General features: G+C 44.1%; 1 protein-coding gene across 7 annotated transcripts in view; it reads left to right on the forward strand.

Annotated features, from left to right (window-relative positions):
• LOC147458624 (dihydroneopterin aldolase 1-like) overlaps positions 1-24,946 on the forward strand; it is a 41,893-nt gene that overhangs the window by 503 nt on the left and 16,444 nt on the right. The gene's annotated exons all lie outside the window — the stretch shown is intronic.

Consider the following 24,946-nt stretch of genomic DNA (forward strand, 5'->3'; position numbering starts at 1 on the left):
GAGCACCTTAAAGTTTTGTGAAATGGAAACAGAATACATGTGTGGCTCTTCCTTTCCTATGGCTGAGAAGAAGGCTAGGAAGTAGGCAAGTTTTATCGTTTTCCTACTGGGGTGAAGGTTGGGAGCTTGCATGGATCTACCGCCATTCATATCCGAGTAGAAGCGTTTTTAGAATGAGATGTGTAACTACAGTTTTTCAATGCAAGTAAATTATGAGGGGTTGTCAACTGCGTGCGAGATTTTAAACGCCAACTAAAGTGAAGATTAGCCTAAGATGGGAGCATAGCTGTGATGGAAACCTTATGACAAACGTATTCAGTCACAGAAATTTGCGCGTAAGGTTTGGGCCTTTATAAATTCCATACAGCACATATCTTATGTCACTGTAAAGTACAGGAAAAACATGCTATATATCTCATGAATATCATTAAAGTGCAGAGAGTAATTCAAAAACACCCAAACTCCAAATTCTAGAGTCTAGAGAGACATATCCATGAATTGTAACTTTAGTTGTTGTTTTAAATCTGTAATCAGCTACATTATAGCGCAAGTAGATCCTAGAGACTTGAGAGTGGAGAAGATTGAAGAAAAATGCCCAAGGCAGGGATCAAAATAGAGAAGTCTGAAGTATCATGCAAAAAAGAAGCTATATGAGTTGTTCCATGACATACATGAGCAAGGGACAAACCTTAATTGAGGGGAAAAACATAAGTAACCTGCAAAGACTAGGTAACAAGTAGTAAAGTAGTGGCTTGTGAGCAGCAGAAGGTAGCAAGTACTACGAAGTGAACAAAACGTATGAGAGTCGATAGTGCTAAGTAGAAGAAATCATACGGAGCTCTAATTGTTGACATAGTGTCCCTCCTGCGAGTGCTCACCACAATTGGGGGCTGTTCACCGCGATTTCCATGGTGTTCACCTCCAAACAAAGCTCTGTAAAAGTTAGATGGGCACAAGAAGAGATCACGAGCCAAGTGAATGACCTATTGGCCAAGGGTTTGATCCAACCAAGTTTTTCTACCTCTCCCTTTTGTTCATCTGTGCTACTTGTGCAAAAGAATGTGGGACTTGGTGAAGACTATTAAGCTCTTATTAAAATCACCATCAAGAATAGGTTTTTGACACACAAGATTTATGATACACTCAATAGATGTAGATCAATGTAAAGGGTGGGTACCATAAGATCAAGATCTCTCCTCAAGATAGCCACGTTTAGGATGTTTTTTGGATGAAATAAGTTTTTGGTGACGGTGTTTGGGCTTACCAATGGAGCTACAGCGTTCAATAGGATGATGGACCGGATTTTTATAGAGCACAAGAAGTATGTGGCACATTCTTTGATCATATCATTGTTTTCTTTAAATTCAAAGTGGAGTTGTAAGGTGCAATGGAAGTGAATGTTGAACTTGCTCAAGATGAGTGCTCCGAACTGTGCTCAAGGGTTCCTTTTAACTACGGAAGGGAGAGCCTTCCGTTCCTTTAGTGAGAGAGTGCAAATGATCACAAACAAGTGGTAAACACTGTGAATGAAGGTGCTGAGACTGAGAGATAGAGAGAGAAGAATACAACACTAGAATGTTGTCAAACCCTCCTTCGAAGGCCCCACTCTCTATGGCGAGAGCGGTCTACTATTGATTGCACAAATGTCATGAAGTAGCTTGTCCACGTACACATAGGGTTGGATGTGCACGTACAGGAGCACCGAGAGCATGTTGCATAGGTGTGTAGAGAATTGCAGGAGCCGCAGAGCAAAGTCCGGCATGTCAAGAAAAGGAGGTGTCACGGATAATGCAGTCGCTACAGGTTATCAACCTTGGTCCACCAAGGAGGGCACGGAGGAAGATGAAGGCCAAGAGATGTTGCGCAATGGTAAAAAAAGAAAGCAGTCTTAAAGAAGAGGTTCTTGAATCGCTTCATTTGATTCATAGGAAGAGGTGGAGGTGGCAGTGGAGGAGGAGGTGGTAACAGAGGCATTGGCGGCTCGCAAAATGGGCACAAGGCTACCTTCCACGCCGCCAATTGCAGCGTTAAGGTCATGGAATTAACCATCTCTTCAAGATCATCCAAATTTTAAATGTGCCCTTCGCAACAGCAATAGTGTATTCATGGTGTAGGGCCCGATTAGCTCGGTGTCGCAGCAAGACCTCATGAGAGATTGTGCAATAGCTTCTTCGGTGGTGGCAACGGTGTCGACCGCATCTGGAGCGGCATGGATTTCGATCCATCGAAATTTACACCGCCCTCCGCAACACCAACAATGTATACATGGTGTAGGGCGGAAGCAGCTTGGTGCCGGGTGGCTACGATATCGATTGCATCTTGGGCCGCATGGACTTTGTTCCGTGCCTGCACAGCGGCCTCTTTTGCAAGCGCTGCATGCAATTGTTTCTTGCAAATCTGCCACTTGATTTGTCAGCTCTGTCTTTTGCATTTCAAGGCGAGCAACTGTGGATTGAATTTCACATTCCCGTTGGCACTAGAGATTGTGCCCTGTCTACATCTGAGCCCATCAAGCATTCACTTACAAGAGAAACGAAGGCAATCTACAACATGGGCAGGAGGAAATTCATAAGTGGATTGGACAATGAATAAAGAGTATTAGTGTCCCGGTGCAACCCATCAGGCTGTTGCGGGTGAGAGATAGGGTATGATTGCCGCCGAGAATTGGGACACAGGGCTATGAACCTGGGATGGTGCTACTGAGTGCGTTGGGGGTTGTTGCTGCTCCTGTTGCTGCTGTGGCTGCGATTGTACCGGTTGTGCCTCCTGCAACTGCTAGTGTTGTTCCTAAGAGATTGTTGTTGCTGTGGCTGCTGTTGCTTTGCCAAGGCCATGTGTTTCCACTTCTTCAATGGGCACTCAACCTTAGAAGTGCCCGCGCATTGGCCTTCAACATAGGAAACTATAACCATAGTACTTCCCACAAAAAGCATGGCGAAGAGCGTGAATGTTCAAATGGCCAAACATGTAATGCCATAAATCACCTCTGGGAGTGCGTCACCATATAAAGAGCATGGATCGTGTAGAGACCATTCTCCATCATGCCCCCTCTAACCTCCTTACTGAAGTCTCGATCCCGAATGGACAACGCATCCTCTGTGAAAATCACCTCCATGCCTAGCTTGCTCATCGTTTGCGGAGACATAATGTGCTTTGGAGCACTTATATGTGGAATCAACTCCATGGAATCCTCGCTGTGAACAAGAATCAAAGTACAAACTCCCGCGGGTCCTCAACTCTCAGACTCTGCGTCCAGATGCTCTGAGAATTGAGGCCCTTGGGCTCTTTTTATTGCTACAAAGGGATGCTAAAAGCAGAGCCCCCAAATGTAGTGAAACTTAAAAACAACTGTCCCCAAAAGCAAGTGGCTCAAAATCTGCCAGTAAAACAGCCAGCACAAAAAGCGGAATTCCGTACAATCTCCATGCCCGCATCGCAAATTACGGGCGTCCGTACAGTCTGCCACGTCAGCATGTGGCGTCATCAATTCCGTACGGCCTAACTTTACCTTGACGCTTTTGGTCTGGCAGTGGCTATTCCAAGAGTTCCCACACATCAGAATCTGGTGCGGGCGAGAGTGCACAAGAGGGGAGTTACTCCACTCCTTTGTCACAAATTACTTGGATGGAATAAAGTCACTAATTTACCTTTGGGTTTCAGGGATACTTATGGGCTGACAGATTCTACTGAATGACTTTATGAGAGAAGTGCTTCAACTTAGGATCCCCGAAAATGATTTCTCGCACTCGACAGTGCTTGAGGCGAATGATTACTCGCATACGACAATGCTTGAGTCAAAAATCTCTATAGACATGATCTCAACATGGGATTAGTTAATCCGACATCAATGAGGTCTGGGATGGATTTAGATGCAATTACTAAATACGTTGCTCGCTGTCATGGTCTGAGATTTGGAATGAATTTTTTTGTGATTGATTTGTCATGTGATGTCCTGTGGTGTCATGTGCAGTGATGTGACTGTCGTCTTTGTACAAATGTCGTGTCTAGTGCGTCGGTACTTAGAGTCAGTGTTTGCTGAAATGGTTCATGGCCTCTGTATGTTTTGCAGGCGTAATCGAGGGCGATAACAATTCTTTCAAGAGGGGGGTATGTCACAAAATGATGATGTGGCTGCTAGTATCTGCTAGGTCCTCCTCCATTCATTTCACATTCAATGCCGGATGGTTCTTATCTAAGATCCACCGTTCACTTTACCTTTCTCTTTCCTATCTTGGAAAGTTAATATCTGTTCCTGAAGGAGTATCTTCTCGCTCTTTTTAAGTTCATCCGAGAGCTATCACCGCTCCAAAACCATCATCATCAACTCATTCATAATCATGTTATATGCTCACAAATAACAGGTTCTTCCATACAACATTGGTTTCATCCAAGAATTCAAGATCTTCTTCCAAAAATTCTTATTCCATAAATTCATACAACAAAAATAATGCCAATTCATCCATAAGGTTCTATCTAAAATCTGATCTGGAACGAGTATCTCCTTGTCCCGTTGTATTTCCATTCTGTCAGTCATTCTCCTTCTTGTGCCTTGTTGGGGCACCGAGCAACGATATTTCCTTGTTCTCCACATTCAAAACACTTTCTTGCTTTGAAATACTCATCTTTTTGGTCTTTTGTTAGTCGGGATTGTGTATCTTTTGTCGTTTGTTTCTGTTCTGACTTGTCGAAGTTTCATCTGGTGGGTAAGTCAAGTTACCCGAATGCATAGCGAATCCCCGCTTAACATGTCGCATCAATTGTTGAATGGACTCTGACTTCTTCTCAAGATAATAGTCTCTAATTTCTTTGGGGAGTCCACAACAAAACCTCTCAATTTGTTCCTAAAAACAGATCTTCTTGAAAGAAGAGGTCGGAAGGAAAGTATCCCAATATCTTTCACAGTAATCATCCAAAGTGTCACCCCTGATCATCCGAAGATGGTTCCAGTCGGTTCTTACATCTCGTTTATACTCTTGAGTGAGCCATGAAGAAATAAAAAGTTTCTTGAATTTCGATGTCACGTGACACATCTAACCCTATGTGTCCGTGGACAAGCTACAGCATGACCAGGGTTCAGTCAATCAAGTCAGTCTAGCTCAGGAAGTGTTTTGGCACTTTTGTGAGTTTGTTTGCAGACCGTGCATGCCCAGGCACTTAGAGTAGATGCATATCCTCTGGTTGCACACAACATGATCATCATTCATTCCGTTGCACCTTACATTCAACCACTTTCTCGGCGCTTCTTTCCTTAACAAAAGAGTGGACCCCATGTTCGTGCATTGCCTTTCAAAAAGGATGTTGCCCGTCTGATCTTGGAGTGCTCTGTATAGCAGCCTCCAGAAAATGCTATGTCAAACTGTTGGATAAAGGCTAAAGCCTTAGGAGCATCTCAAAACCCTGAAAAGGTTTCAAACTTTACTGCTTGTCCACCCTCTTTGAATTCCTTGGCCTTCTTGCCCTTGTCGTGGAGAAAATCATACTGATTAGCTTTGGAAAAGTGATTCCTTTTTGAATAAAACATGGAGTCCGTTCATCGTTTCTTACCCTTTCTGTCCTCATCACTCGAGTCAGAAAATGATGAGCTATCTGAGCTGTCAGAAGAAGATGAGGACGAGATTCTCGCAAGAATCAGACGAACCCTTTTGACACTTTTGGAACGGGAGGCAGCACGGGAAATTCGAAGGGATCAAGAGATCAAGATTATGGGCCACCTTGGCCTACGGAGTATCAACTAATGGAGATGCAACGTCAACAGCAGGTTGATGCGTGTGCAAAGCAGATGCTTTATTTGCGAAGGATCCACAGTATGCCAACTTTTTGACATGGCACCTGATCGATGAAGTGCATACTCAATGGCAGAAAGCCATTGATACCCCACTAAAGTCAACCCTCAAGAAATTTTATGTCCCAAGGATGTTTACTGAAGATGAACTTGATACGTTGTCGAAAGACGAGTCAACCAACTTTTGGGGTCGAAGAAGCAACCGAAAAAATGCAACAAGGGACTGACTACCTTGGTTATTTGGGTCATCAATCTTCTTTTGCGAGTGCAAGAAAAGAGAAGAAGCATGTATGCTTCGAAGGATGGTCTAGTTCGTCCTCATCTTCTTTTGACAGTTCGGATAGCTCTTCCTCTTCTGATTCGAGTGATTAGGACAGAAAGGGCAAGAAACGAAGAAAGAAGCAAAGATTTGGAAAGAACAAGAAGAAGACCAAGAAGAGCAGACCATACCGCAGATCTCGACATTTTTCTGACAGTTTTGATGAAGATTCATCCTCTTCTGAGAGTTCGGACACCGATGACCAAATGTTTTATTCAAAGAAGAAGCACTTTTACAGAGCCAACCATTATGATTTTCTCGAGGACAATGGCAAAAAGACCAAGGAATTCAAGGAGGATGGACAGGCAGTAAAGTTTGAAACCTTTTCAGGATTTCGAGATGCTCCCGAGGCTTTAGCGTTTATTCAACAGTTTGATATAGCGTTCTTTGGAGGGCACTACTCAAAGCACTCCAAAATCAAGAGGGCAACATCATCATTCTCGAAAGGAAATGCACGAACATGTGGTTCACTCTTCTCTCAAGGAAAGAAGCCCTGACAAAGTGGTTAAAGTTCAAGCAACTCTTTATTTCCTCTTGGTTGACTCAGGAGTACGAACGAGATGTGATTACCACTTGGAACCATCTTCGGATGTCCAAGGCCGACACTTTGGATACTTATTGTGAGAGATTTTGGGATGCTTTTCTACTTGCCTCTTCTTTTAAGGCCGTCACTTTTAAGTAACAAATTGAGCGATTTTGCTGTGGACTTCCCAAAGAAATTTGAGATTACTACCTTTAGCAGAAGTCAGAGTCCATACAACAACTGATGGGACATGCTAAGCAAGGATTTGCTATGCATTCGAGTAACGTTGCTTACCCCATTGATCAATTTCAAACACCAAGGACCGGACAAAATTCGACAAATGATAACATAAGAATAAGAAAGATTCATAAAAAGAAGGACGCACGACCCCGACTGAACGAGGAATAGAAATCCGAACACCTCAAGGAAAGGAAGTGCTTTGACCCCAAAAAGGCACAGAGAGGACAATCAGAAGATAGGCAAGAGAGTTCCAGAGCAGTCGAAGAACGCGGTAGAAAAGGAAAGATGAAGGCAGGACTAGAATCAGATTGTGTGGGGACCGATCTAGATTAGATGGATGAAAGCACATAACTTTGCCGCACATGGGACAAAGTACGAGATCAAAAAGCCCTCATCTTCTTTGACGGAGGAGCCAAGGCAAACTTCATTTCACGTGGCTCGACTTGGAATTACGCCCAATAGAATGGGGCTACAGGCGAAGGCAATTCTAGCGGCACCCAGACGGGATGTTGCCTTTACACCTGTCATTGGCAAACTCTGTTTGCATTGTCAGGGATATTTAGGGCACAAGGACTTTTACATCATGCCTTTGGAAGGGTGTGACGTCCTCCTAGGAATCCCTTGGTTGATTATCGGGCCAAGAAAGCTACTTTGAAGAATGAGAAGGGCAAGAAAATTGTACTTGATGTAAAATTGAAGGGCGAGTCCGTCCCACTTGTATCGGCTTCGGCCATTTCCAAATTAATGAAATCCAGTCTTTTTGTTTACTTGATCTTCTTGAAAGAACGGAATGATGAACAACGAACCAATATGTCTGAATTGGAAAAGGAACGACACGCACACACAGGCTGATTGTTTCTTTGAAGGCCTACCAGGCGAGTTACCTCCACCCCGTCCCGAGGACCATATGATTGATTTGATTCTCGGAAGCACACCACCGAACCGACCACTTGTCACAAAGTGATGACGTGGCTGCCCAGTACACACACCCTGGCAGATGATGTGAAATGATGACGTGGCTGCCTCTGCCTTCTGCTGAAAACAGCCCTGCGGGAACCCTGACGTGGCAAGTTGACCAGCTGACGTGGCATGTTGATGTGGCAGCAATATGGACATCTGCGATTTACGGCGCATTTTGCGGGCTGTCAGCGACAGATTTTGGCATTGCTTTTTGCTGCTTTCCTACACAGAGAGAGAGAGAGAGAGAGAGAGAGAGAGAGAGAGAGAGAGAGAGAGCTAAAAAGCTTTTGCTTTATTTGCTTTAAGCAAATTGGAAAGAGAGAGAGAAGCCTTTTTGCTTTATTTTCTATTGGCTCAAGAGAAGAGAGCTTGTGAGAGAAAAAAAAGTGCTTTATCTTTAGGCTTTTGATTTTCAGCTTTTGGGCTTTGCTTTTGGCATCCCATGTAACCTTTAAATAAACGGGCTGGCCTCTCACAACTCAGAGCATCTGGACACAGAAAGTGTGAGCGCCTGCCCACACTCTTGTACTTTGAACTCAGATTAATACAAAAAGAAATACCGAAAGGGGCGCCAGTCTTTGAGACCAACATCTCTAGGCATGGAACTCCGCCGGGCCAGTTTCGAGTAAATTTTGAACTGTGAATTGTTTTGAAGTGTTTATTTGGTGATGTCGCGGTAGATTCTTGACTTGGAGTGTCCAAGTCTGTTACAGTGGTATCAGAGCACGGCTGATTTCTCTTCTACGGGACATCCGATCCCAATTTTTTTTTGGCGGCACCTATGGCTTCAGGCAAAGATCAGTCGACTCCCTCTGCATCCGGAGATGCGGGAAGGGATCACAACGAAGATTCCGGCAAGGAGTATGGCCCGCCTCAGCCTACTCAGGCGGAGCGTCGAGAGATGGAGCGTCAAAGATTGATCAGCGACACAACAAAGATGATGCAAAATATTGCTAAGGACCCGCAAATGGCAAAATATATGAGCAAGACCTCTTTGGAGAAGGTGCATGTGCAGTGGCAGAAAACCACACCACCACCCCCAAAACCCGCTCTCAAGAAACCTCCTGCTCCCAAGAAGTATACAGAGAAGGAATTAGAAGAGGTTGTTAATGCACGAATTGCTCAACTTTTTAACGCGCAAAACAAAGCTAAAAAGCACGGCAAAAAGTAGAAGAAAGGCATTGACTTCCGGGGCTATTTGGCTCGTCAGTCGACATTTGAAAAGGCAAAGAAACAAAAGAAGCGTGTTCGATTTGAAGGAGTACCTAGTTCTTCTTCTTCTGATAGTTCTGCTAGCTCATCTGAATCGAGCGAAGAAGACCAAAAAAGCAAAAAGCGAAGCAAGAAGCAACACTTCGGAAAGGGCAAGAAAAAGGCAAAGAAGTCTAAATCTCGCCCCGTGAGTGACAGTTCTACAGAGGACTCGTCTACAGACAGTTCAGACTCTGATAACAACAACTTTTATGCAAAGAAGAAGAATTTTTATAAAGCCAACCAGTATGACTTTCTGGAAGACAAAAGCAAGAAAGTCCGAGAGTTTAAGGAAGGTGGACAGGCTTCATTATGGCTGAGTCTGCCCTTGATCTCCGGAGTCATGACAGAAACTCAGTACGCTGAACTTTGTGTTGATGTATGCTCATGTGTGTGTGCGTGTGGTGTGTGTTGTGTTTGGGAGCATATACTAGTACCTTGTTCTACACCCACTATTGGGCACTGACGACGTTAGTGGGGATGTCGTGGTATTTAGTCAATACTATGCATGATGGAGCTGATGGTTATTTTGTCTTGTGGGTCACTACCATGGGTCTATACCTTGCACTTTCCTTTAAGGGTGAATCTGGGCTTATCTTGGATTCATCTAGGTATAGTCAATTAAATTTGACACATTTTCTGGTTATAGAGATGCTTCGAAGGCTTTGTCTTTTGTACAACAGTTTGACATTGCTTTCGCGGGAGGGCGTTACTCAGAGCACTTTAAGATTCGGAGAGTTGCCTCTTACTCTAAGGAGAATGCTTGAACTTGGTGGTCCACGCTTCTATTAAGCAAGACTGCGCCAGTTAAATGGCTGAAATTCAAGAGGCTTTTTATTTCTTCTTGGCTCACTCGAGAGTATGAACGCAACATATGAACTGCTTGGAACCAGCTTTGGATGACCAAGAAGGATCTAGTGGACGCTTATTGCGAGAGATTCTGAAGCTCTTTTCTCCCGCCTCTTCATTTATGTACTCGATATAAAACTGAAGGGTGAGTCTGTCCCTATTGTATTGGCTTCGGCTATATCTAAATTAATGAAATCCAGTCTGTTTGTTTATTCGATCTTTTTGAAAGTGTTGAGTGATGAGGATAAGACAAATATGTATAAACTTGATAAAGAACGCCAATATTTTCTCCACTCTCATGCCGATTGCTTCTCAGAGGGCCTACCAGGCGAGTTACCACCTGCTCGTCCTGAAGATCATACCATTGATTTGATTCCTGGAAGCACACCACCGAACCGGCCACCTTACCGTGTGAGTCGAGCACAGAACGAAGAGATTATAAACCAAGTGAAAGACCTCTTAGAAAAGGGTCTTGTCCAGCCTAGTACTTCACCGTATTGCTCTCCAGTGTTGTTGGTTTTGAAGAAAGACGGATCTTGGAGAATGTGCATCTATTATAGAGTTCTCAACAAAATCACCATCAAGAACAGGTTTCCGATTCCTAGGATCTATGATATACTTGACAGATTACAGGGATCCTCGTGCTTTAGCAGGATTGATTTGAAGAGTGGATATCATCAGATCCGAATCGCGCCGGGAGACGTCTACAAGACAGCCTTTCAGATGACTTTTGGGTTATTTGAGTTTTTGGTGATGCCTTTTGGCCTAACCAATGCTCCTGCGACATTTAACCGGATGATGCACATGATTTTTTGAGAGTATAGGCTATTTGTTGGCACTTTCTTTGACGATATCATTGTTTTCTCCAAGAATGAGGCAGAATATAGAGATCATCTGCTTCAGGTCTTTCAGGCATTACGAGATCACAGGTTAGTGATTAATGCGAAGAAAAGTGAATTTTTCCTACTAGAGATACACTTTTTGGGACACATTGTGTCAGCAGCAGGAGTGCAAATGGATCCAGCCAAGATAGAGACTATCCGCGATTGGCCCGATTTGAAGAATGTCCATGAAGTTAGAAGCTTCTTGGGATTGTGGTCGTACTATAGATGGTTCATTCGAAAGTTTACAGAGGTTGCTTCCCCTTTGCATATCTTGACTCCTTTCTGGTGGGGACCCACAGAGGTAACTGCCTTTCAGACTTTGAAAGAGAAATTGACTACGGGACCAATTTTGACTTTGCCGGACTTGCAGAAGTCATTTGAAGTATATTGTGATGCTTGTGGTCATAGTCTGAGTGCGGTCTTAATGCAAGAAGGCCATGTCATTGCTTACGAGAGCCGATTGTTCTCAAGGCTGGAATTGACGGCACATATTTATGAGAAAGAGCTTTTGGCGGTTATCCATGCTCTTACTCAGTGGCGGCACTACCTACTCGGAGCGGATTTTACTGTCTTTACAGACCATCAGAGTTATCGCTACTTCTTATCACAAAAGCAACTATCGGAAAAGCAGATGCGGTGGGCGAACATCTTGTCACACTTTCACTTCCAGATTGTCCATGTTCAGGGACATAAGAATTTGGTGGCAGATGCTTTGTCTCGGAAGCCGTTAGTTTTGGCTATTTCCGCGATACATCATAGGAGCTTCGAGGATATGGTTGACCAGTATGCCACAGATCCTGAATGTTTCATAGAGCACCGTGTACTGTCTTGCTTTCTTCTCAAGTTCATAACTCCCTCATGAAGTGTCCGCTTGAATTGCCGTCTGCTTCATTGCATTCATAGGTGAAAGCTCTTCGTGACATTGTGCATTTCTCGTGGTAAAACTGTGTTTTTGTTGTTGTCGTTAATCTACTCATAACTCAAGATTTACTCAACAAAACTGCATTTTATGTGTTGGAGGGGTGTAGGGACGTGGGGAGACAGTAGCGGGATATTTCATTTGGGATGACTACTTGATGAGGAAAACCATGTTGTGCGTTACACTGCCGTTGAGGGAAAAGGTTATGACCGAATGCCACTGTCCACCTTTTACGGGTCATCGCGGCATTGCTACCACCATGAAAGGGGTAGAGAGATATTTCTTTTGGCCGAGACTCGGGAAGGATGTGGACGAGTTTGTGCACAGGTGCTTGGTATGCCAAAAGGTCAAGTTTGACAAGCATAAAGCACAGGGATTGTTACAGCCTTTTCCCATACCCACTGTAAGGTGCAGCGGAATGAGTGTTGAACTTTGCTCAAGAAGAGTGCTCCGAACTGTGCTCAAGGTTCCTTTTACTTAGGGAAGGGAGAGCCTTCCGTTCTTTAGTGAGAGAGTGCAATGGACACAAACAAAGCGAATGGACACTGTGCGTGAAGGTGCATGAGACTGAGAGATAGAGAGAGAAGAGAATACGACACCGGAGATGTTGTCAAACCCCTCCTTCAAGGGCCCCACTCTCGATGGCGAGAGTGGTCTACTATTGATTGCACAATCTGGTACAGTGGCTGATGCAAATCTAAATGTTTGCTATGTCGATGTCAACCATGTGGACGACGAGGACGAGACTATGGCTGAAAACTGAGTGCTTTGAATCTGCAACTGCTTGCTGAACTTCTACTGCAAAAACGTCGACTATAGGCTGTTGCAAACCAGTGTAAGAGGGAATGGGCGGAACACAGCCCAAACATTCCGAAACGGCGTTCCGGACGAGTCCTGTTCCCGAAACGGAGTCGGGAACAGAACACCGTTCCGGAACAAGGTGTAACTGGAACGGTGCTTCGGAACGAGGGGAACAGGGTGGAACACGAGGCGGAATGGCGGAAAGCAAGGCGGAACAGGAAAAAGTAGGCATTTGGGGGTAGATTTGGGACTGTTTGAGGGGACATATTTGGGGCAGTTTGAGGGCAAATTTGGGGACAGTTTTGGGGTTGTTTAGGAGTTGATTTGGGACTAAGCTGAATGGAGGTAATTCAAGCCTTACTTTAGTCGACCGTTCGGGCCCCATTCCCGTTCCGAGCCCCCCTCCTCCTCCCCGTTCCCGTCTCGTTCCGGACCCTCCCGTTCCTGTTCCGGGTAACTATGCTGCAAACGCTAAGTTTGTTGTCCCCAAAAACGCTAGTGAGGCTGTTCCAAAAACGCAGGTTCATGGGCTGAAGTTGCTGGTCTTCTATGGCTGGGAATCGCTGATCTTGCTGGGTTTCACAAGCGCTGAAGGACTGAGGTTTCAAGGCTGAAAACGCTGAAGTCCAGATGATGAAAAATGCCAGGCTGATGGGGGTCTATTCTTGCTGAGAGGGAGAGGGAGACGCTTGCTGCAAGGGGGCCTTGCGTGTGCACTTTCCTCTTCTTCTGCAAGCTAGTGCTAGCCTTAGGTTTCTTATATATTATCTTAGCAAAATTGCCCTACCTAGTTTCCAACAAAAGTCACTTAATAAATAAGTGAAAAATATCAAAAATAGGGAAAATAGGTTTAATGCACTGTAAAATTCCCCTGATGGATTCTGATGGGTTGCTGATGATCATGCTGTGTGCAACTGGAGGATATGCATCTATTCTAAGTGACTGGTCATGCACGGTCTGCGAACAGACTCACAAAAGTGTCAGATCACTTCCTATTCTAGACTGACTTGATTGAACTGAACCCTGGTCATGCTGTAGTTTGTCCATACACACATAGGGTTGGATGTGTCACGTGACACCCACTTGCCCCTGGGAAAGTATTGCAATGAATTTCATTTTTGATCTCCCGAGAACACAGAGCGGTCACGATGGTATTTGGACTGTTATTGACAGATTTAGCAAACAGGCTCATTTCATTCCAATGAAGAAAACAATAAAGCTGGATCCCTTAGCGAGACTGTTTGTGGCCCAGATTTTCAGATTACATGGCATGCCTGAGACGATTGTCTCTGACAGGGACCCAAGATTTACGAGTTTGTTTTGGAAGGCAATTTGGGAGAACATTGGCACGCGGTTGCAGTTCTCGTCATCTTTCCACCCGCAGACTGACGGGCAATCTGAGATTGCCAATTCAGTGGTTTTAGATTTATTGAAGTCTTATATCTCGGATCAGAAGACTCAATGGAAAAAGTATCTACCCTTGGTGGAATTTGCCTACAACAACACGATATACTCTTCGATGGGGAAGGCGCCATTTCAGATTGTTGAAGGTCCTGCGAAGGTTCCACCCTTCCTAAGCACGAAAGATAAGATTTTTGAAGCTGATGAGTATACGCTCGACTTCGACACGGCTTTTGTCAAGGTCCGCGAGGCTTTGCAGAAATCTCAAGAACGACAAAAAAAGGCAGCGGATCGCCATCGTCGCGATTTGAAATTGAAGGAGGATGATTGGGTGCTCTTACGTTTTGAGAAGGCACGCCTGAGAAAGAAGAAGGGAAAGGAGAGGCTTTTTCCAAAGCTTAGTATGCGATACTACGGACCTTTCCAGATCTCTGAAAAGATCAATGATGTCTCCTTCCGACTGAAATTGCTTGACACTTGGAGGATTCACAAAGCATTTCATGTAAGTCTCTTGAAACCTTTCAAAGGTGATGTGTCTGAAGATGGGGAGCCCCATGAGCAACCCGAAGTGGAGGAAAACGAGGAGATCCTTGTTCTTGAACAGATTTTGGCACATCAGGACAAAGAATAAGGGTAAAGTAAGTAGGCGGTTCTTGGTTAAATCCAAGAACTATCGTGCATTGGATGCGAAGTGGATGGAGGAGGAGGACCCAACAGATACTCCTCAGATTGTGAAACTTTACCTTGAAGCTTTTGGTTTAGCATAGTCTATTCCAAATGGAACCCAGAATTCAACTTGGCCGCAGATCTGGTGCAGTGGGATGCACAAGAAGGGAGTTACTCCGCTCCTTTGTCAACAGATGCCTTGATTTTTAGAATACTACACTGATGTCTCTTTGAGCTTGAGGGATTGTCACGTGACACATCCAACCCTATGTGTCCGTGGACAAGCTACAGCATAACAGGGATCAGTCAGTCTAGCTTAGAAGTGATCTGGCACTTTTGTGAGTCTATTCGTAGACCGTGCATGCCCAGTCACTTAGTGTAGATGCATATCCTCTGGTTGCACACCGCATGAGCATAAGCATTTCCATCAAATTCCATCAATCAGTTTGGGGATTTTTCCAGTGACTTTAGCCTATTTTTCCTATTTTTGATATTTTTCACTTATTTATTAAGTGACTTTTGTTGGGAACCGAGTAGGGCAAATTGGGTAAGCCAATATATAAGCAAACCCAAGTTACCACTCAATGGTAGAAGAGGCAGCAAGAGCTCCACGCTCAATAGGCAACTTCTCAGTAGACCCCCCCAAGAGACCTAGCGTTTTTGCTTCACAAGCCTAAAGCTAGCGTTTTGGATCAGATCAGCCCTGGCGTGTTGGTGCACAGCAGATCAGCCCCGACGCCATTGCTACACAGCAGATCAGCCTAGCGTTTTTGCATTTGCAGAACCCGAGCGATAGAAGGACCAATTTCAGCCCTGGCGTTTTTGGATTTCAACAGCAAATAAAGACCGGCAATATTCACCTAAAGTGTAGCAGATTCAGCCCGTAAAGACCATCAGTTTTCAGCCCTAAGAAACCTCAGTTTTCAACCATGAAGAACCTTAGTTTTCAGCCCTAAACCTGCAGATTTTCAGCGTCAAAGATCCACCGAAACAGCCCCCAAATCAGCGTTTTTGGTTCAGTCGCAGATTTCAACGCTTAGCGTTTTTGGACAACAGTAGAAAGATTGCAAATTTCAGCCCTTAGGTCGTCGTCGTCATGACCGTCGTCATCGTCGACATAGCCTAGACTTGCATCAATCTCATGCATACCATTTGTACCAGATTGTGCAATCAATAGTAGACCACTTTCGCCGACGAGAGTGGGGCCTTCGGAGGAGGGTTTTACGTCGTCTCTGGTGTCGTATCTCTCTTCTCTCTCTATCTCTCAATCTCATTCACTTGCACGCACAGTGTCCACTCACTTTGTTCGTGATCATAGCACTCTCCATTAAAGACGGAAGGCTCTACCTGCCATAAGAACTAAAAGGAACCTTGAGTAAATATGGATCACTCATCTTGAGCAAAGCGCAAACAATCATTCCGTTGCACCTAGCAGGGATACTGAGAGCTGACATTATTTTGGTGTATGACTTATGAAATGGAATTCTTGAATATGAAACTGATTTGTTCTCGACTTGTTTTGAAGTGCAGGAATTGATAGACTAAATGACTGTATCATTTTGGTCTAAATGATCTCGAATAGACATGGTTGCAATAGGGGTTAGTCAATCGGGCATCTATGAGATTCCTGAGTGGATCTAGATGCGATTCCTAACTGCATTGGCGATAAATCATGGTCTAAGATCCGAATGAATGTTGAATGTCATGTGATGTCCTGTGATCTCAAGTGATGTCCTGTGATGTGACTGTCGATTGGTACATGTGCTAGATGTGTGTCCCTAGTGCGTAGATACTAACAGTTAGTGTCTGCTAAGATGGTTTATGACCTCTGTCTGTTTTGCAGGCATAATCGAGGGCGATTACAATGCTTTCAATTGGGGGGTATGTCACAAAGTGATGACGTGGCTGCCCAATACACACACACTCTGGCAGATGATGTGAAATGATGACGTGGTTGCCTCTGCCTTCTGCTGAAAACAGCCAAGCGGGAACCTTGACGTGGCAGGCTGACTAACTGACGTGGCAGCAGTATTGACATCCGCGATTTACGGCGCATTTTACGGGCTGTCAGCGATAGATTTTGGCATTGCTTTTTTCTGCTTTCCTGCGCGTGCACACACACACACACACACACACACACACACAGAGAGAGAGAGAGAGAGAGAGAGAGAGAGAGAGAGAGAGAGAGAGAGAGAGAGAGAGAGAGAGAGAGAGCTAAAAAGCTTTTGCTTTATTTGCTTTAAGCAAATTGGAAAGAGAGAGAGAAGCCTTTTTGCTTTATTTTCTATTGGCTCAAGAGAGAGCTCGTGAGAGAAAAAAAAAGTGCTTTATCTTTAGGCGTTTGATTTTCAGCTTTTGGGCTTTGCTTTTGGCATCCCATGTAACCTTTAAATAAACGGGATGGCCTCTCACAACTCAGAGCATCTGGACGCAGAGTCTGAGTGTGAGCGCCTGTCCGCACTCTTGTACTTTGAACTCAGATTAATACAAAAGAAATACCGAAAGGGGCGCTAGTATTTGGGGCCAATATCTCTAGGCACGGAACTCTGCCGGGCCAGTGTCGAATAAATTGTGAACTGTGAATTGTTTTGAAGTGGTTATTTGGTGCTGTCACGGTAGATTCTTGACTTGGAGTGTCCAAGTCTGTTACACCACCTTATCGAGTTAGCCGAGAAATAATGAATGAAGTATAAGAACTAGAAAAGGGTCTCATCCAACCTAGCACTTCACCTTTTTGCTCTCTGGTATTGCTAGTACTAAAGAAAGACGGATCTTGGAGAACGTGCATTGACTATAGAGCTCTCAATAAAATCACCATCAAGAAGAGATTCCCTATCCCAAGGATCGAAGATATTCTCGACAGACTAAAGGGATCCTCTTGTTTTAACTGAATTGATCAGAAGAGTGGATATCATCAGATCCGAATTGCTCCAAGGGATGTCCACAGGATAGCCTTCCGGACAATCTTTGGTTTATATGAATATTTGGTTATGCCTTTTGGACTTACGAATGCTCCAACAACATTTAATGGAATGATAGATAGGATTTTCAAAGAGTATCGATCTTTTGTGGGCATTTTCTTTGACGACATTATAGTTTTCTCCAAGAATGAAGCAGAGCACAAGAAGGTCCCTCCATTTCTAAGCACCAAGGACAAGATTTTTGAAGCAGATCAGTACACGAGGGATTTGGACATTGCTTTTGCCAAGTTTCGCGAGGCTCTGGAAAAGTCTCAAGCACAAGGCAGCAGATAAACATAGACACGACTTGAAGTTGAAGGAAGATGATGGGGTGCTCTTACGTTTTGAGAAGGTACGCCTAAGGAAACGAAAGGGAAAGGAGCGGCTTTTTCAAAGCTCAACATGAGGTATTATGGCCCTTGCTAGATTCAAGAAAAGATAAATGATGTATCCTTCAGACTCAAGTTGCCAGATACTTGGAAGATTTACAATGCTTTTCATGTGAGTCTCTTTAAACCTTTTAAGGGTGAGGTGTCAGTTGATAGGGAGCCTGGTGAGCAACTTGAAGTGGAAGAGAGCGAGGAGATACTCGTTCAGAATAGATATTGGTCCACAAGGAAAGGAAAGTGAAAGGTAAAGTTTGACAGTTCTTAGTGAAATTCAAGAACTATCCGGCATTGGATGCGAAGTGGATGGAGGAGGACCTAGCAGATACTCCTCAGATATTGGAACTTTACCTTGAGGCTTTCGGCTTAGCTATGTCTATTTCGAAAGATTCTGCAGATTAGCAGGATTGAATCTGGTGCAGACAGGACAACACGAGAGGGGAGTGATTCCGCTCCTTTGTCACAGATTACCTAGATGGAATAAAGTCACCGATTTTCCTTTGGATTTTAGGGATACTGTTGTGTTGACAATATTCTGCCGTATGACTTTATGAATAAGGAAATTGGAATTGGGAATTCAAACTTGAATCTGATTGATGTGTACTCTCTCATGTGATTTTGTTTGAGTGCAGGATTGAAAGACGAAATGACTGCAGCATTTCGGTCTTGAGATTCTATAGACATGATTGTAATAAGAATTAGCTAATCTGACATCAGTGAGGTCTGGTGTGGATCTAGATGTGATTGCTAAAGGCATTGCCGGAATAGGAATCATGGTCTTAGATCTGGAATGAATTTCTATGCGATTTGATTTTGTTTTGATTTGTCTGTGCAGTGACTGAGTAATCTTTGTGCAAGTGCTAGATTTGTGATGTCTAGTGCGTTAGTATTTGGAGTCAGTGTCTACTGAACTGGTTTATGGCCTCTGTATGTTTTGTGGGCGTAATTGAGAGCGATTACAATTCTTTCAAGAGAGGGGTATGTCACAAATTGATGACGTGGCATGCCTAACGGACAAAGACCAAACTTATAAGTTGTTCCAACGTATGGTACCTGCCGACAGGGCCCTAAGGACACTAGGAATTAACTAGGGAGCTGGCAGGCTGACTGTAGAGATCCGAAATCGCGTTGACAGTATGTATGGACGATTGGATTTTGTGTTGGTAGTGCTGACGTGGCAGCGTACAGAATTCCACAATTTGCGCAAGGTGCAATTAGCACTAGCTTTTGGGGGAAGCTGCTTTTGAGTTTGAAGGCTTTTGATGTAAGTGCTTTTCCATGGCCAAGGGCCTTTAAATAAGACCCCGGGCCACTCTCTGGCTTAGAAGTGCTGCCGAGCCTCCCTGCAAAGAGGACCCGCACGCAAATGTACTTTGCTCAAGTATTAATTGTGAAGTATTTTTAAAGTGATTCTCTCTCGTGTGTCGTGCCAGATTCTTGACTTGGGGTGTCCAAGTCTGTTACAACGCCCCTTTCTGTATTTCTTTATTATTAATGCTTCACATAGTACAATGTCCAAGGGTCCTCGTCTTAGCTGCTCCCAAGCTAATCTACCCGAAACCAAGACCTTGGCAATTCATTTATAGGCCTTGGGCCTTCCAATAGCAGTGTACATGAAAAGCTTCAAGTCTAAAAGCATCTGGGTTCCAAAAGCTAGCCAACACAAATCGCGGAATTTTTGTATAGTTGCCACATCAACAACACGTTTGCGGAAATCCGTATGACAGCCATGTCAGCAACACAAATTGCGGAGGTCCGTCTAGTTGTTGCGTCATCAGTCCTTTACGTTGGTCATTTTAGCCTTCGTCCCTTTTGGGCCCCATCGGACAATACCCCATAAGCTGAAACAGCTTATAAAATTGGTTCATATGTGGCCTCTCGGATTGGTTCTGCAAGTTTTCACAACTTCTTCAGCAACTTTCAGCGGGGCTCTGAGAGGGACTGGGTGGACTTCCATCCTCTACGGTGTGATCTCCCTGTTCTCCGATCATGTTGTTAGGATCATGCTTTGGTTTGTAGTGGGCAATGAAGCAAGGTGGCTCTGATAGCTGAGTAATCACTTCCAATGAGGGATGATGGAAGCACAAAGATAATTGCAATCTACACTCTTGGCAACAATTTAGCACTTCAAAACAACTTGGAAAGTTGTAAAAGAGAGGGAAAGAGATAGAGAATCCACGCAAGACACGGAGTGACGGAGTTCCACTTCTAGATGGCACTGACCCCAAATACTTTAATGCCCCTTTGGGTATTTTTTTTATTATTGCTTCAACAAGGTACAAATCTATGACATTGTTGTGCTTCTCCACGTGGTAGAATGCCAGAGAGACCCCAATTTACATATATAAAGGCCCTTGGCCAAAACCAAAAGCTCTGATATGAAAAGCAGCAAGTCTAAATGCTTTGGACCCAAAATCTAGCACCCTTTGGGGCTTTTTGTATGTTGCTACCATGTGGCAGGATTTTTGCAAATTGTAGGCCATCCGTACAGCTGCCACGTCTGCTTTTGGCTACACAATTTCTAGTGTGTGTATGTGTGTACGCTTTATTAATTTAGGCCCCATCTACTGGGATATTGTTAGTTGTTGGGGTTAGGATAAAAAATAATTTGTGGGCCACTCGACTGAGATCTGTAAGTTGGTAAACCCTTTGTTTTCTTCCTTTTTTGCTAGGTTTAGGCCCCCTCGGTCGAAATGTGTAAAACTCAATCAAGTTAGTTCACCCAAGGGTCATTGCTAGAGCCATTCAGTGTCTCTCGTTTCACAGATGATCACAGTTGCAAGTGCATGTCGTAAAAGAGAAGAGAGAGTTAGTGCACGACATAGAGGATTCTAGCTCTGACAAAGGGATTGGCATGGACCACCTTTTTAGGGAGAGAGAGTCTGTAGCTGGCCAAAGGAATGCAATGATCATATGCGTTTATGACCGCGCTCCATAAATCCTAACCCTAAAACCCATCACATGAGAGATTGAGAACAAAGAAACAGACTTGGTCTTGATTCATGGACAAAGCTTAGGAAACTAAAAGCCAAGGTTGAAATTACGAATGGCGCTCTCTATGTGAGTGTGATCTCAAGTTTCTAATGCCCCCAGCCGGTATTTATATATTTTATGATTTTTGGGATCACACCTCTCTGGTGATGAGTGTGCATAAGACTTTTCAAACTATTCAATTATACCGTTTAAGAATCCACACAGAATAAAACCTAAAAAGTAATTCAAAGGGACAACTAAAATCGGGATTTACTCATCGTAAGTACTTAGTGAAGTTGAAGAATTAGTCTCCTCTAGATGCTCAGTGGATGACAAAATCATAGTTGAAAAATTATTTAGACATCGTGCATAATTATCATGAAGATGTACAATTGAGGACAATGGTTTGGAAGCCTGAGGGATGTCATAGTTTTAGCTAAGACTATAAATGAATAGAAATGATTTTTGTGCACACAGAAATAATTTATGAATCTATTGGTAAAACAATTAATAATTTAATAGACGACTAAGTTTTCCGGGGAAATGTACCATTTGGGAAATTTATCAGTGTCCGGATAGTATGATAAGTAGAACAATAGCCCGATTCAGTGCAGAACGTGTCAGGACAAACACATGAATAAGATGGTGTGCCCAGTTTGTTCAGAAAGTCACGATTTAGTAATAAATATTTGTGACTATGTCCGGCCAAAGAAAGTGGCCAACCAGACAATATATAAATACGTCTCGGCAGAAGCAGGCGGACTTAGTCATGAGGGGCGTGGAAATAACAAAGTCAAACATGCTTTAGATTAGCCACAAACCCACACTCTAACACTTGTTTTTAAGCCTAAAGCTTAAAACTTTTAAAAAATGATTGGCTAAGTCAGTTTGAAAGGGGCCACATTTTATAACATTAAAATAAGACTCAAAAAATTAGAAAGCAACGTAAGATTTTGAAACAAGCTAGCGTAGAGATTTTACGAGCCCTCTTTCTCTCTCATGCAGTGCCATTTAGCCAAAAATTCCCACACGCTTGGGATAAGAGTCACATACATTGTCACGCGCACATGGCTCTGTGTGCCGCATGGACATGCTTCATCGACTTCCAAAGCTAGTTTTCCCCTTCATCCTAGATAGGAATGCCTAGAATCCTAGGAGGATTAGTACTGACAATTTTGTGAGCATGTTCGCAGGACGTGCAGGTCCGAACAAGTCCATTAGATTAGGTTTTCCAATTTTGGAACCCTCTTGCATAAATGGTTTGTACATGGGTTGACAAATATTATTACACTTATAGTGGGCATCTAGCATGACGTGCATATAGAACGAGCCATTCCCCACGTCGATTGGATTCCCGTGTAGCAGTTGTGCGACAATTTCACCTAGAAACTAACCCTCTGGCCAAACTTATAAATAAATCATTGTTATGATTTATTTTGTTGGGTTTGGTGGACAGTTTGTCCTACCTAAGCCTAAGGGAGTTTATTCCTTATAAAGGGAACCGGGCAGCCAAGAATTTGAACAAGTTGCAGATCACCTAGCGCTAGCAGAAGAGCAACCTAGCATTCTGAGTTTTCAGATCAGCCTCAATGTTTTACTGGAAATCGTGAGATCAACACCAGCGTTTTCAGATCAGCACCAACGTTTTCAAATCAGCAGCCAATGACTTCAGATAAGCACCAACGTTTTCAGATCAGCACTAACATTTTCAGATTTCAGCCCCTTTCCGTCACTGGAAACGGCTTGGACCTGCCTTCGCGATCTCCTGGTTGCGATCCGGTGCTTTGGCAGCCCATCGAGCCTCCCATCAACCATTCCCTCGCTGGCATTGAGTGCTCCATTGCTGTCCATGATCGGCATCGTCGAGATCTGCATTTTCAGCCCTTCATTCCTCTCACATCAGGAATGCAATTCAGCCCCAGATCTACCCCTTGGTGGCCATCCACAATCCCGCATCGAGAAGGATCCAAAGGTGCATCAAATCAGCTCCGGAGGTGCCTGGTCTTGAGGAGTTATCGTGGCGATAGTCATCATTCCAATCAGTAGAGTTTGCACTTGATGTATTGCATGTGTGTACATTCCATTTATGCAATCAAAAGCAAATTCCACATCGGCAACGGTGTGGGGGGCCCTTGAGAGGGTTGCTTGGGACTCCATCGAGTGCCTTTCTCCTCTTCTCTCTCTCTCTCTCTCTCTCTCTCTCTACACATCTCTACCGTACTCTCTCATTCCGTCTCTTCTCGATAAAGTAAAAGGAACCATCATTCAAACTAAAAGGAATCACTTACGCAAGGCAAGGAAGTAAAGGATTGTGGAAGTGTAGAACCTAGATCTTCCCCATATTCAATTCCGCTTTCACCTGACCGACTCTCCCACGTGCTTGGAGAATTCCATCATTCTAGAAGAAACGTTGCATCATCATCGATCTGTACACGTCTTTGGCAGCATATCAGGTTCACACCATCTGCATCTTCTTAGCAATCGGTGGCCATCAATCCGGAGCCAAAGGGCTCCAATCCGAGGCAACCACCTTGGGAGTTTGCAAGCATTGTGAGCCTACATTCACAGCCACATCCGTTGTAGAGACAAGGATTCATCTACAGCTTCCATCATACGGCAATCTAGTCGACGCCTCAAGAGGAGCCCCTATCTTTGAGGAGTTACTTAGCGGTTTCATGAGACATCGTACAAAGGACTTGCCATGGTTTAGGGGCATTCCAAAAGACATATCCATCTTCATCTCCCATTAGGCGTTGCTCTCGCCAATCTTCTCGCGTAGGAACAACATAGGCTGTTTGGTAACCTTTGTGGACATCGGCGTTTTCATATCTCGTCATCGCTATATGAGCATCCATCCGGTTTGCAATTTGGTTCACACAATCCAAGTTGGGGCAACAAAGGTTATTGTTTGCTGGTAACCAACAAGGGTATCATTGATCTAAGAGGCAGTCCATTGTTTGCGAGTAGATGCAACATCACCATCCTTGTGTTTTGGACATTTCCACATCACCTTGTAGAGCGTCTTCCTCAAAAGTCGCCGTGGAGGACAACATCTAGAAGGAACTTCATCGAAGACCATCTTATGGTGTGCATGGAGTTCGGTACCAGTACCTCACCTTAAGCAGGAGGGAATGTCACGTGCACATGGCTCTGTGTGCCACGTAGACATGCTTCATCGACTTCCAGAGCCAGTTTTCCCCTTCTTCCTAGCTAGGAGTGTCTAGAATCCTAGAAGGATTAGTACTCGTAATTTTGTGATCCTGTTCGCAGGATCTGCATGTTCGGACGAGTCCATTAGATTAGGTTTTTCAATTTTGGAACCCTCTTGCATATTTGATTTGAACACGCGTTTTGACGTGCATATAGTTTTAGGTTAGAGGAATCCAACGAGTCATTCCCCGCGTCAGTTGGAATCTCGGGTGGGTAGATGTGCGACAATTGGCAGATGTACGACAATTGCATCTAGAAATTAACCCCTGGGCAAACATGTAAATAAATCATTTTTTTGTTGGGTCTAGTGGACAATTTGCCCTACCTAAGCCTAAGGGAGTTTATAACTCAAAATTCATCCCTATAAAGGGAACCGGGCAACCAAGCATTTGCACAAATTGCAGATCACCTAGCGCTAGTAGAAGAGCAGCCTAGCATTTTCAATTTTCAGATCAACCTCAGCGTTTTGCTGGAATCGCGAGATCAGCACCAGCGTTTTCAGATTTCAGCCTCTTTCCGTCGCCGAAAATGGCTTGGATCTGCCTTTGCTATCTCCCGTTGCGGTCAGGTACTTCGGCAGCCCATCGAGCCTCCCCTCACCGGCATTGAGTGCTCCACTGCTGTCCATCATCGGCATCGTCGAGATCTGCGTTTTCAGCCCTTCATTCCTTTGTAAGGTGCAGCGGAAGTGAATGTTGCTTGGCTCAAGATGAGTGCTCGGAACTGTGCTCAAGGGTTCCTTTTACTACGGAAGGGAGAGCCTTCCGTTCCTCTAGTGAGAGTGCAATGATCACAAACAAAGTGAATGCTACTGTGAATGAA

This window comes from Adiantum capillus-veneris, chromosome 4 (assembly GCF_014529385.1).
Source record: "Adiantum capillus-veneris isolate H3 chromosome 4, ASM1452938v2, whole genome shotgun sequence".
Taxonomy (NCBI): Eukaryota; Viridiplantae; Streptophyta; class Polypodiopsida; order Polypodiales; family Pteridaceae; genus Adiantum; species Adiantum capillus-veneris.